The following is a 14,669-nucleotide window of genomic DNA, read 5'->3' on the forward strand; positions in this document are numbered from 1 at the left end:
TTCTGCCCTTCCTCTAGTCTCCCCCTGTTATAAGTAGCTGTGGAATTATTGGCTTTCACTTGCAGCAATGTATCTGTATAACAGGCCATTCTGATGCACCAGCCAAACTGGTTGTGAGTAATATTATCAAACCACCTGCAGTTGTTATTAGAGCTCTCAAGAATTCATCATGGTTACTGAGAAAACAACAGGATCAAAAATAAGAATAGAGCCTGAGAAAATGTCTGCAAAAAATGTAAACCCTAGATAGGAGAAAGCACAGCATGAGGATGGACACTTGACAAATTGGATGTCCTGAAGGATGTGTGCCTGCCTCATGAAGAAGAAGCTTAGCCAACCCAGACATGGGTGCCTATGTGGACAGTAGGCCTAGAATCTATATATGCCGTGTAATGTAAACGATAAACAGCTTCTGTTGGAATCATATTGGTTCTGTTATTCAGTGTCCCATTTCCCCCCTGCATTTGCTGTTAGGTGTTGACTCATGCAGATTATTATTAATCACAACAATTTTGATGTAGTACTATTTGTAATCCCTTTTAACTACTTCAATATAGTATAATCTGTTAGCTTTCATATGCATATAAATAGCAGAGTGATAAATGTATCAGTTTAGGTTTTAGCAGGAGGCTTTCATTTTGTAACTAGCTAACACTAGTGAGAATAACTTAGAAATAGCTGAAACTGTCTGTATGATTAGAAAACATTGAAGGAACCACAAAGAATGGGGGTTTCAGTGATTTCCATGGGGGTGGTAACAGCAGCAGGAAGTAGACAGGGAGCACGCGGCTGGAAACGCCAACGGAGAGCATGCGGCCGGAAGTGCAGGAGGGCATGCAGCCGGAGGGGCCAGTGGCGGTGGGGAGCAGTGGAGGCTGACTCAAGGGGAGGTAAGGAATTTTTTTAAAAAAAGGGTTTTGGAAAAGGGGCATATTGAGGCATTGAAGACTGTAGTCAAAATAGATAGTGCTGAGATAATGTAGCTAGGACTTCCCTTTTGCTAACAGAAGCCAGACTGAAGGAACTGATAAGGAACTGATAAATCATGGGAGCTGTCAAACTAGGCTTCTGCCTCCTGAATAATCAATAGACCCTATGAACACAATACAATCATAAATCAAACAGTCCTGGGAAAAACAGGATTTAGCTGTCACGAACACTAAAGGTTAAAAAGTCAGAGCTGAGGAAGACAATCTTACATCATCATTTTAGGACCCCACCCCATGAAAAAGACCACCGACCCATTTCAAAGAACAAACTACGCATGCTTAATGGCTTTTTGGGCTAATTACCATACAAAGCGGAAAATGGGAGGTATCAGAGCTATGAATATGCATTTGTAGTTTGTGTATTCAATACTCCTGTAGATAAAAGACCCTGTGATGATCTGTAAATTGCGCGTGTGTTTCTGGGAGCTATCCCGCACGCTGCCCAGCGTCGTAATAAACATACACTTTCTAACTTTAAATTGTTAGAGAGTCTTTGTCCGTCATAGTTGGATATTGGTATTAGATCAATGTCCATAGTTTTTTAATAAATCAATATAATTCAAGAGGTGAAAAACTGGGGCCTGGAGTACAAACCATTCGAAACATTGATACATTTGCTACACAACAATCAAGAGGATACAATTATTAGTTCTTAACACTTTAAACTTTCAACATGTAACCAGGAGTCTTTTTAACTTCATTCACTTCTAAGGGGGTGCGGATTGCGGGGAAAAACAACTCGCGGGCAACCGTTGGGATTTTGCGGACCACGGGACCGGGACAGTGGGGGAGGGAAAGTTCATGCCAATAGCTTGGCGCAGGGTGATGAGGCAAGCTACAGGAAGCGGAGTGGACCAAGTTGTGTCCGCATTGCAAAGCATGGGCAAAGAGCCAGAAAGGGCGGCATAGGCACAGAGCCATGCACTGCAAACCCCAGAGGCACTCGCGGCTGATGTTTGCACAAGCGTGGTGGGAGTGGGGTGGATCCCAAGCCACAGTCTCACTTTGGGCAGGGTAATCCCCGATGGCGAGCGAGACGGGGCGGCCCCTGGGGGCGGGTCGAGAGGGAACGCCTCCCAGGGCGGTGCCAGGACGGCACAAGCAGGATCGGAGCAGGCAAGGGCGGTGCAAGCAGGGATGAGGCATGGCCAGGGCGGAGAGTTTCTCCAAGGGGCCACCTCGTCTCAGCAGCCTCAGACCACGACCCCGCCCAAAAGCAGCATCTTGATACCAGCATGACAGGCACTCAGTGATTCAGAATCAGCTAGCTCGTTCATACGCATGGGCGCACGTCCAAAAATCATTACAGTGGTTCCCGGAGATCCAGAAACGGAGAATTTGCTACAAGCACAGTGTCTTTTGTTGGAGTTAATGGAAGAGATCCCAGACAGAATACCTACTAACCGATAGGGTCCAATTGTCACGATGGCAGCGCCACCTAGTGTCGGACCTGCACAATTACAGCAGCCACAGCGACTGCCATATCCAGCCAGTGGAGCAACAGCGCCACCTAGTGGCGGAACACCCACATTGCATCATTTTTTCCCAGTTACATATAAAAAACAGATTTATTCTCCAAAGCAGCAATTTCAACAGGAACAAATGGAGCCTTTGTTAACTTTAGAGGACCACGAAGCAGCTCAACTGCAACAACAAGCATCTGGTACAGATGAAAGCATGATTCATATTACTGCTTCACAAGACATTTCTTTCAGATCAACAACAACAGCAACTGCAGGTCCTTCATCTCAAGCTCCTTCAATTTTATTATCCAAAGATTTTATGAAACAATTTCTTCTACAATTTAAAGAAACAGCTTTGGAGCTCAACCCAGATTCAAACACTCAACTCCCTCAAATGCTCCTTTCACCAAAAGGCAATCAAGCTTCTCTTCAGTCAACTGCACAGACACCTTCTTCGTTTACCCTCCGGCTATCCGATGGATCAACCCTCTCCTTTGGTAATGCTGCACAGGGATCACGTGCTGCACAAAAATCCCAGCTTCCAACTCCTCAGCTAGGAGGAAGAGAAATCTCAAAAAGAGAAATATCCCTCAGGTATGAAGGGATCACATCTCAAGAAGATGTGGACAAACAGCAAATACAAGCAGACTCCGGAATGACAGGAGCAGCATCAGCATGGAAATCACAGCAATTAATTCCATTTCTGGAAGATTCACAAATATCTGATGCACAGGTACCCAGTGCAACAGCTTGGACTGAGATAAAGAAAAAAGCATTGAAAGAATTTAACAGGCACAAGAAGTCTAGCATTGCCAGTGACATATGATGCACAAGGCCAAAATGCAAGATGGGAGTGATTGGATCATGATGTTATCAAAGAGTTGGCGAAAGCCATCCGTGATAATGGATTGGGATTCCCGTACTTCAAGCAGCTTTTGAAGGCAACATTTATTATATATGATCTAACACCTTTTGATCTCAGATCCATTGTGTCAATGATTCTTACAGATTCGCAAGTCCTTATCTGGGAAGCAAAATGGAGAAGAGCTCTTGAAGAGCTCAGGAAGAAATATCAAGGAGGACCAAATGCAGGCATCACTGTGGCGCAAATGGCAGGTGATCCACCAAATGATGAGCCAGGTCATCAAGCGAGAGATTTATCACAAGAGGTGTTGACAGATATAAAGGAAGCAGCAAGAAAAGCAATTGTGCAAATTCCACCAGCAGGAGTTCCAGAAAGCATTTATACAGAAATAAAACAAAGCTCGTCAGAATCTTTCTCCTCATTCATTGATCGTCTCACACAAGCAATAGACAGGCAAGTCAATGATGAGGGAGTGAAGCCGCATCTGCTTCGAAGTCTTGCATTTGCAAATGCCAACACAGAATGCAAATGCATCATCAGTGCAATGCCAGGTCAGTCTTCCTTGGCAGAAATGTTGGAAGCATGCAGAAAAGTAGGAACACCACAGCATGTGACATCCATTCAAGCAAGCATCTGGGGAGAACATATGGAAAGAATTATCAAAGCCCAGACTGAAAACCTCAAAGAGGCTTTTGCAGCTCTTTGACAAAATGACTCTACAGCAGCAATGACGGTGAAACTTGCGGTAGCACAATGTTACAAGTGCGGCAAACAGGGGCACTTCAAGAGAAACTGTCCGGAACATGCAAAGAATGCAAGTCCATCAGGTGTTTGTCCGAGATGCAGAAGAGGGAAGCATCAGGCAAGCCACTGCCATGCCAAAACAGATGTGGATGGAAGACCTCTGCCTCTCTTGGGAAACTCCAAGAAGAGCGCGAATCGTCAACGCGCGGCAACACAAGTGATGGCGATGACTCAGAGTCAAATTCCGCAAGTGGGACAGTTGTCGGGGAACGTCAATCCCACACCCTCAGCAGGACAATCTACAGGATCCCCAGTGATCCAGACTTGCTGCCACCAGGGGCACAATGTGACCTGGCAGCTTCCAAAATGACATGTTTCTTGAATGAAAATCATGCAGTGATACCCACAGGGGTCGCTGGAACTTCATGAAAAAGCCAAGAATTTTTAATTATAGGTAAAGACAGAAGCAGAATTTTAGGTCTTATCATTTATCCTACACTTATTTGGGCAAACTGCAATGAAGAACTGACAGTTTTAGCCAAGGCTCTTTGAGCACCGTTGGTCGTTCCTGAGAACACTTCAATTGCCAAAGCCATTGCCTTGCCATCTCACACCACGGAACAGGTCATGCCAGTGCTTCATCAACAGGATTCCCCTTCTAGTGAGCACGTGGAAGTTCATGCCACATGGGTGAAACACCTAGGTCGAGATCGACCCATCATTAGATGCTCCTTGACCTATGGCCAGAAGACAATCACGCTTGATGGAATGCTTGACACGGGCCGATGTCACAGTGATTTCATACCTTTTTTTGGCCCAAAGGGTAGAGCCTGATTGCACCTTTGAGCTCGCTTTCAGGCATTGGAGGAAGTTCCGTTTGTCTGCAGAGTGAAAATGCGATTCTTGTTTCAGGACCAGGAGGAAAGACAGCAGTCATTTGTCCATTCGTCATACAAAAACCCATCACAGCATGGGGAAGAGACATCTTGGCACAAGGGGATGTGAGATTGGAATTGGATTTTTAGTGGGGGTCACTGTGGCACTCGCCACTTTGAAACTGACCTGGAAGAGAGACAATCCTGTCTGTGTGGATCAGTGGCCCCTTGAGTGGAAGAAGTTGAGTGCACTTAAAATTTTAGTCAAAGAACAGCTGGAAAAGGGACGCATCAAACCAACAAATAGTCCCTGGAATTCTCCAGTGTTTGTGATCCACAAGAAAGTCTCAGGTTCATGGAGATTGCTTCATGATCTCAGAAAGATCAATGAGATCATTGAAGAAATGGGTCCACTTCAGCTGGGATTTCCAGCTCTCTCAATGATTCTGAGAGATTGGCCACTTGTGATCATTGATCTCAAGGATTGTTTCTTCAACATTCCACTTCATCCAGATGATGCTCCTCGATTTGCATTCTCCATCCCGAGCGTCAACAGACAAGAATCTCTGCAAAGATACCGTTGGGTGGTTTTACCCCAAGGACTCAAAAACTCTCCAACGATCTGCCAGTGGTTCGTGGCACGAGCTTTGTCTCCAGCGCGGGAAAAATATCCGGAGGCAAGAATCATTCATTGCATGGATGATCTGCTCATCGCAGCATCAACACAACAGGAGCTGCAGAAAGCTTGTGACTGCGTGATTGCAGAAGTGCAAAGTGGAGGATTGGAAATTTCTACTTCAAAAATTCAGGAGGTTGCATCATGGAAGTACTTAGGATGGAGGATCTCAGAACAAACCATAAAACCTCAGAAAATTCAAATCAGAGCAGAAGTCAACAATTTGCAGGACTTACAACGGCTTTTGGGAGAAATCAACTGGATGTGACCACTCTTGGGAATCACAAATGATGAACTTACATCGTTGTTCAATCTTTTGAGAGGAGACTGCAACATAAAATCTTCCAGAACTCTCACACCAGAGGCTCAGAAAGCCCTTGAGAGGATTGCTGAAGCTCTCCAACAGAGATAGGCACATGGTTTTGTAGAATCATTACTGTTCTTTCTTGCAGTGTTGGGGGAAAAATACAATTGTATGGCTTGATTTTTCAATGGGATGCATCACAAACAGACCCATTGTTGATTTTAGAATGGATCTTTTTATCTTACAGATCTCCAAGGACAATCCTCACAAGTTTGGAAATGGCAGCTCAGATCATCATCAAAGCTAGGTCCAGACTGCTGACAATGGCAGGCAAAGATTTTACAACCATTTACTTGCCTTTGAAAAAAGATTATTTTGATTTGGCATTGCAATAGTCAGAAGATTTGCAAATTGCATTGTTAGACTATCCTGGCACTTGCACGATTCACTTTCCAAGCCACAAATTGCTGAAAGCAAAAATAAGTTTTAGAGAAAAGCCAAAAATAAGTGAGGTGCCGTTGGATGCAATAACCATATTTACCGACGGCTCAGGAAAAACTCACAAATCAGTGATCACATGGCAAAATGTGACAACAGGAGAGTGGGAATCAAACATAAAAACAGTGCAAGGTTCACCACAGATAGTGGAGTTGGCAGCAGTGGTTCAAGCTTTCGAACTGTTTCCTCAACCTTTCAATCTGATCACAGATTCAGCTTATGTAGAGAATGTGGTCAGAAGGCTTGAAGGTTCACTTTTGAGGGAGATTGACAATGAAGATCTATATTCATACTTACTTTGTATGAGGACTTTATTACAGGAGAGAAAACATGAATATTTTGTTTCTCACATCAGAGCACACTCTTCTCTTCCAGGATTCTTAGCAGAAGGCAATGCACATGCGGACGAATTGGCCATGTCAATTTCAAATACTTTGCTGAACATCTTCGAGCAGGCAAAGTTGAGTCATGCATTTTTTCATCAGAATGCTCAGGCATTGATGGAAGCCTTTCGCATTTCGAAAAGCCAGGCAAAGGAAATCAGCAGTATTGCCCAGACTGTCAGCGTGTACAGCTTTCTGCATCCATGGGAGCAGTCAATCCAAGAGGGTTGCACAGTCTGCAATTATGGCAAACAGATGTCACCAAATACTCATCTTTCAGTAAACTCAAAAACATCCATGTTTCAGTAGACACATTTTCAGGTGCGATTTTTGCATTGTTGCACACAGACGAGATGGCACAACATGCTTGTCGACATTTCTTACAAGCATTTGCATCATTAGGTGTGCCGCAAGAAATCAAAACAGACAATGGTCCGACTTACACAGGGAAAGTGCTTGACAAATTTTTGAAAAGATGGGGTCTCCATCACACTTTTGGTATCCCACATTCTCCAATGGGTCAAGTAATCATTGAAAGGACATATCACACGCTGAAAGCCCTTTTGGAAAAACAGAAAAGGGGGGAGGCGGATGCAACACCACACATGTGCTTGAACAAAGCCTTGTAGGTGTTGAATTTTCTAAATGGCTCTTTTACGAAGCCCACTCCACCAATCATTAGACATTCCTCAGATAGTACAAAAGCAAAACTAAAGGAGAATCCTTTGGTTTTGGTCAGGAACCCAGACACAGGACAGATTGAAGGACCATTCAAATTAGTAACCTGAGGCAAGGGTTATGCTTGTGTCTTCACAGGAGACGGACCGGATGGGTGGCAGCAAAGAAAGTGAAACCCTACCGAGTCCAAACGCAAGCAGACGTGGACCCCAAGACTGGAAACAGGAATGCAGGCACGCAGATGTGAGCGGGTGTCAAGACAGTGGATGTCCCCTCATTCTACGTGCAAAAGAGACTTTGGTGTAGTGGTGTGGTTTTGGTTTTATCAGTTTTATGTATGTATTTGTTCCTTGTATTAAGTTCATTTTTATAAGTTATAATGGTTTGCCCCGTGCCACCCATGTTCCACCCTCATTGGTTTCATCCCAACCCCACTTATATGTCAGTCAGAAGTTATCCAGCCCCTGGGTCTTGTCTGTCACTTTGGGGTCTCTCCCAAAAGTCTGGAAAGTTCCAGGAAGAACTCCAAATGATTAGACAAGACTTCAGCTGTCTCCCCACCCGAGTTATTAATTTGTTACAATGTATGTCATTTATCCAGAGAACCATGCCCCTTTAGCCCCTGATTTGTCCCCAGTTAAACCCATCCCTGAGTTCCTCCCCCCAATAAAAGGTGTTGCAGTCGGGGGTTCCCAACGCCTTTTTTTCCCTTGCTTTCCCCCCCCCGCTGCTTCTGCTGAGGAGTGTCTGCTGGGACAGATACCCTGGTGAATAAAGCCAGCAGTTAACCCAGAACAGCCTTCCTCTTTTTTCCTGCTGTTGTTGCTTCACTCCTTCAAGCAAGAAAAGAACCCACAGGGGTCGGTGAGGTTCACCCTGCTACCGAGCCGTACCCTCTTACTGTTGAGGTGTCAGGGCTAGCCGAGGCAGAGACAAGACACTTCAACACTTTGGGATTTGGGTTTTCTTTGGGACTTGGGTGGTGGTGCATTTCAGACGTTCCCAGGGGAAAGAGGCCTTTGATAACACACGTGTGCCTCATTTTCTCATTGGTTGCTTTGAGCAATGTGGCAGTTTGGCCCATGGCTCAGCCAAAGGAAAATGTTTGGGAAACTCTGACCAATGTATCAGGGCTGGACACCATCTGTTTGACACACTCAAGACCAGGGAAGCCTTTTTCAACATGTTTAGTGGGGTTGCCAGTGAGCAAATGGCCGATTCCAGAAAACATCCCTCCAGCAATCTCAAAGGTCATTTTAAATCCAGTGGACAAATGGGATGTTTGGACGAAGTTCCTTCCTGTGGCTCCTTTTGAACCTCAGGAACTGGAAATTCTTGGAATCGTCAGAATGAAATTTTATGTGAGATTTAATCACTCTGGAGTGGTGGGAAACAAAACAATAGATGTCACTCCAAATCACATAATTTACAGAAAAGCATCATCTTGGTGTGATTACACTAAGATGGTGAGCAGACCATCCAACCATGTTCCAGTGCAATTGCCAAGAGGAATCTTTTTTATCTGTGGGGACAGAGTTTGGCCCGCAATCCTCGCAAATGTCAAAGGCGGTCCATGCAGCATTGGAAGACTTTCATTGCTAACACCCAACATAACATTGCTGAGAGAACAAAAACATATCCAACAATATGATTCAAAATGTGATGACGATGTTCATACATGGACCAAGGCGCAGAGAATTGTGGTTGCAATTTTTTCACCGCAGACAGCATCAGGACTAGCCTTGACACAATTGGATCATATGGCTTGTTGGCTGAGTAAGCATGCCTGAGCCATTTCTCTTACACTGAGTGACATGTTAATGGACATTGACAGTGTAAGACGAGCAACTGTCCAAAACAGGGAAGGAATTGATTACCTTTTGCTGTCACATCAGCATGGGTGTGAGGAATTTAAAGGGATGTGTTGCATGAACTTGTCAGATCATTCCAAATCAATTCATGAGAACATCAAACAATTGCGAGAGAGCGTGAACAAACTTGGAGAAGTAACTGGGTCATGGCTGGATGGCATGTTCAATTTTTTTGACCTTCCACAAAGGTGAAAGGAGATTTTAAAAACAGATTTCTGCATCCTGTTGGGGTTTGTAATTCTTCTCATGGTCGTGCCATGTTTCTTTCAATGCATGCAGTAACTCATGGAAAAAACTGCCAAAGAGGTCTTTTTGGTGCAAACAGGAGGGGGAGATGTTGGAGTCTAGGACATCCCCTTGGATGACCTGGGACCTGAGGAAGGGAATTTGAGTCCGGGACAGAGGGGTGTGGAGCCAGTCCAGGGGGCTTGGAGACCTTGACACAGAGCCCAGGAAAACACAGGGTTTTATTTTAGTCCATGGGAGAGGCTTCCGACACAAGGAGAGGAATTGCAAATCACCAGGAAGTGAAAACAGTAGTTTAGCACAGTAGAAGATGCAAAAATTCAGTAGTTTTAGGGTTCTTGGAATAGAGGTAAATGGGGGACAAAATGGTGGAATTTGGGTGGTACCTTGTGTTCTTCTCTTTCTTCCTCGTCCTCCATCTTTTGGGGTGGTGATGACGCAAGGTAGTTAGAGTGGATTGGGTCAAAGTAGAAATGACCCTTTCAGTGTAAGCACTAGGCATTGGTACAAAATAGTAAATAACCGACACGTAGTTATCTGTATAAATGTAAGGTGACATCCCATCGGTGGGCAGTCGCCTCATGTCTCAGCCGCTGTCCGGATCTCGGCTGGGAGCGGAGAAAATTCTGAGATATCAAATAATAAACATCATGAGAAACCTGAAAACAGAACCTTGAAGACTCCACTTTTTTATACCAACGCGACTAGGGGCTTTTAGAGGGCCAAGGACTTTAAACAACCTAAATCTCGGGTGAGGAAACCCTCCCCGAGAATCACTGAAACTGGGTGAGGTGCGCCTTCACCCCCCCAGTCAGTGAAAATATCCCGGACAAGAGCACCCATTTTGTCAGGAAAATTAATCCACAAACACCGGAGGTTTATGTCCAAAAAGGAGACAGAGGAGTCCTGTAAATTTATTTGAATAAAGGGACAGGCCATGGGGCATTTCCCCTGGGGTCTCTCAAATTTTTAGAGGATGCAGCCTCATTTTTATCCTAATTTCCCAGCTGCATTTCCCTCTCTCTTTACCCATTGCCTGCGGTACTTGAGAGGTACAGACTTCCTGAATTTCCTAATACAGACCTTCTAATATGTACGCTCCCTTTTTCTTTTTCCTTGTGTCTCTGTTTTTTCTCTAAGTCCTGGGATTTAGCACAGCCTTGAGTGAGTAACAGACTGTGTCAATTAGTGGAATTCCTATGGAATTTATGGTTGCTCTCACTGCTTCTTTCCCCTCTCAGTATCTGTCTTTATCTGCCAGCAGACCCACAGTTTGTTTGCAAAGACACTTCCTTCTCATTCCTTTCACTCTTATTTTGTAACATTTGTAATATTTTTCAGAGTATTAAACATTTCCTCCTTTTTGAAAAGCTGTCATACCTATTTATCAGCACAAGGGAGGAAGCATAAATGGTAACAAAATGCTTTTCTGTACTACGTACATTGCTCCTTATTTTACTGTAGCTTTAAGCTGCAGGATTGAGTTGTAATAAAATACTGTTGAAGAAAACATTTGGAACATGTAGCTTGGTGTGCAAGGTGCAGTGCGAGCTGCAGATTGTGCTCTGGGTGGCAGCAGTTAGAGTCAAGAGGCCATGAACTGCTGAGGTGTGAGATAGGGGGCTCGAATTTCTCCTACGATGTGGAGGGGTTTTGGACACATGCATGGGGAAAGGTTTATGTCTCACATACCATGCAGGGGGTAGACTCCCTTGTAAGGCACAATGTGGGGGGGGACTATTCCCCTGGAAGCTAAGAAGACTCTCCAGAAGCAGACAAACTGATACTTAGCCCAGGGTATTTTGAAGCATTCCATTAGATAAAGGAAGTCATCCTTCATTTGCCTTCACCTGGAAAAGACAGCAACTGACTTGGAAACGTCTTCCCCAAGGATTTGCCAGATCCTCTACCATTTTTTAATGAATATTGGGGGTTGATTTAAAGGGTATGAAATTACCGTGTGAATCGGGTTTTGTGCAGTATGTAGATGAGTTGTTATTAGCAAGAAGTGATGGGATTGCCTTTATATTAGACACTTTACCTTTATGTATTGCCCTAGTGGAAAGGGTACACTGCATCTCAATCCAAACTTCAGCTGAGTCAAAAGAATGGCAAATATTAAGGCTTTATTTTGGGAAAAGGGAAATGGAGAATGGATCTGGAAAGAATAGAGGCCATAATTAATCTCCCAGGTCCAGTCACAAAAAAGCAGGTACAAGGTTTTCTCAGAGTCGAGGGATTTTGTTGGCCATGGATTCCTAGGTTAGGGGGCCTAAGTCCCTGACTGAGGCAACCAAGAACAAAGAGATAGAGCCCGTTGCATAGGGCCCAGAGAGAGAACAAATTTTTAAAGCTATAAAAGGAGCTTTAGTGTCTGCTCCTGCTCTTGGGCTCCCAGATCCTTCAATCTGTATGTACATGAATGTAAAGGAATAGTCAATGGAGTGATAATGCAGAAATTAGGACCCCATCAGGGATGGGTTGGATACTGCTCAGTTCAACTAGATCCAGTTGCAGCAGGAGCACCAGCCTGCATTAAGTCATTGGAAGTAGCAGCAACAATATTAGAAAAGAGCTGCCCTCTTATCCTGGGACATCCTGTTATAGTCCCACAAGGTGGAAATACTGGTGAGACAGTTTATTACCCAAGGTTTGATGCCACAATGGGCACATAGATATGAACTGATCTTCCTATACCCGTCAATCTTCAGGACAAGGACAAAGAATGGATAGGACATTAAAAGAAAAGATAGCAAAAATATGTTCATGCACTAATCTAAAATGACCAGAAGCCTCATTTGGCTCTTTGGGATATCTGGAACACTCAGAGACAACCTGTAGGATTAACACCAGCAGAAATTCTCTTTGGGAGACATTTCACTACACCAGGGACTTGTATCTCAGCTAAGACCAGCCTGTTGGAAGGCGATGAACACCTGATGTTATATATATGCAGAAAGGATTTGAAGAGCACAGAACATATGCACAATTGTGCTGGTTTGAAGGCAAACCAGTGGGAGGAATTAACTCCACACAAATACCTTGCAAGAAATTTCAAGTCAGAGCTACAATTTAATAAGAAAATACAATAAAGGCAATAGTACAGAAACACAAGTTTAAACCAACAGTTTAAACCTGACACCCCGTTGGTCAGGGTGGTAGTAGCAGTCTGATTAAATGGTGATTGCAATCCCATTGGAGTGATGGATGTGATCTTGTTGAAGCGGTAGTCCTGTGGAAAGGTCTGGTCCTTTCTCTGGAGGTCCAGTGGTGGTGGTCGAGAGCTCTTGTCCTCTTGGTGTCCAGTGGTGGTACCATGGTGTCCCAAGATCCAGATTATATACAGGCAGGAATGTTTGGTACCTCTCCCAGTGCAGGGAATTTTACAATGGGATGATGTTATTCCATGCATCATTCTGGGGAGTCCTTGATGGACCATTAGCAGAGATGGCCCCCCTTTAGGCTGGGTATGTATGGGACAGTTGTTGCTAATCATCCACTATTAATAGCTCATCAGAAGGTGATGTAGGTGGTGGTAGAATAGACAGTTTGGTTATACCTTACATTGTAACCCAAGACAACAATGGAATAAGACCAGCCTACCTGAAATACAAGTACATGATATACAACCTAGGGATGAAGTTGTGTTATAGATGAGTAATGAGACGGTTGGCTCTCACAATTAAGGGATGAATATTATGTGTATGTTAAGACAAGTTTTATAGATGTATAGTTATGTTATTTTTGTATGTCATCTCCATAGTCCTCTTTCCCTTCCCCCTCATATTGTTGTCACTGGTCGGGGCATTTGGGGGAGGGCAGTCTCATTAATAGGAGGCACAGCATGGCAACACCTGACCTCCAATCAAGTTGTAAGAAAGTGACCTCCACCAATAGATGGCAGTGAAGAAGTTGACTGACATAACTTTGGGAGGGGCCAAGGGTATAAAAAGCAGAACATCGACTTTGTAGATGAGCACATGGCTGCTAGTCACAGAGACTCCCAGCACTGCTCTTTCTCCTTATTCAGTTTTTCATTGTATTTTGTTAAGGTTTAATAAACCTTTTAAATTTTTAAAAGTGGGCATTGTTTCTCACAGTGGTAATCAAGATATTCTCACAAAAATCCAAATTAGAACCTAAATTGGACTGACCATTTACTGTCTTACTGTATTCTTACTTTGCTCTTAAAGTTTTGGGTAAGGATGACTGGATACACCATTCTCATATCAAACAAGTAGTGAATGATCAACCAGGTAGTCAATTCCTGGCTTTTGAGAATCTTTCGTGGTTGTATCTTGATAATCTTGCTAGCCCTAATTCCGTTATGTTCATCACTTGTAATAATGTATGTAGTGGCAGTGGAATAATGCTGTGAAAATTTGGGGTTGTTTTTTTCTTTCCCTTTAGTATATTAGCAGAGATGCTTAACTAAAACAAAGGGAAGACTGTTGAGGAATATATTCAGTGCAGGAAGCTCGATGTGCAGCTGCATTGCCAGCTGCAGATTGAGCTGTGGGTGGTGGGAGGCCAAGTCAAGAGTATGTAAACTGTCGATTCTTTGCATAACAAACAGCATGAAGACTGGTGATGGAGGTCAGGTCACTGGACACTCAGAGACAAAGCAGGAACCGAGGACGCGGGGGAAGAGCAAGACTGGGAAGTTTCCTTAACTGTGTCACTGAAACTATGGGAAAAACAAAAACTCCAACAACATCTTTTTAGTGCTAGAGAATTAAGGCATTACTTTTTTCTGGCCAGGATGTGCACTAGAAATAATTTCATCCACACATTGAAAAAAACATTCCATCTCACAAAGTTCTTTACTAGATTTTTCACATACTTATACAGACAAAAATCCCAGAGAAATTAATTGATTCAATATTCAGTGGTCCCAAATTACACAATTCTTAGTATTTCGTTTCCCATTGTGTCCTAGGGTGACTTCATGATGCTTGTATCCCCAATCGTCTGTTCTGTTTATCCTGCATATTAAGTTCTGCACCTTTAAGACTGGTTCCGAGAGCAAAGAGGGGGAGAGGAAGCGCACAATTGGTTTGCAGAAACTGCACTTGCT

The sequence above is a fragment of the Zosterops lateralis genome (assembly GCF_965231275.1).
Source record: "Zosterops lateralis genome assembly, chromosome: W".
NCBI classification, from domain to species: Eukaryota; Metazoa; Chordata; class Aves; order Passeriformes; family Zosteropidae; genus Zosterops; species Zosterops lateralis.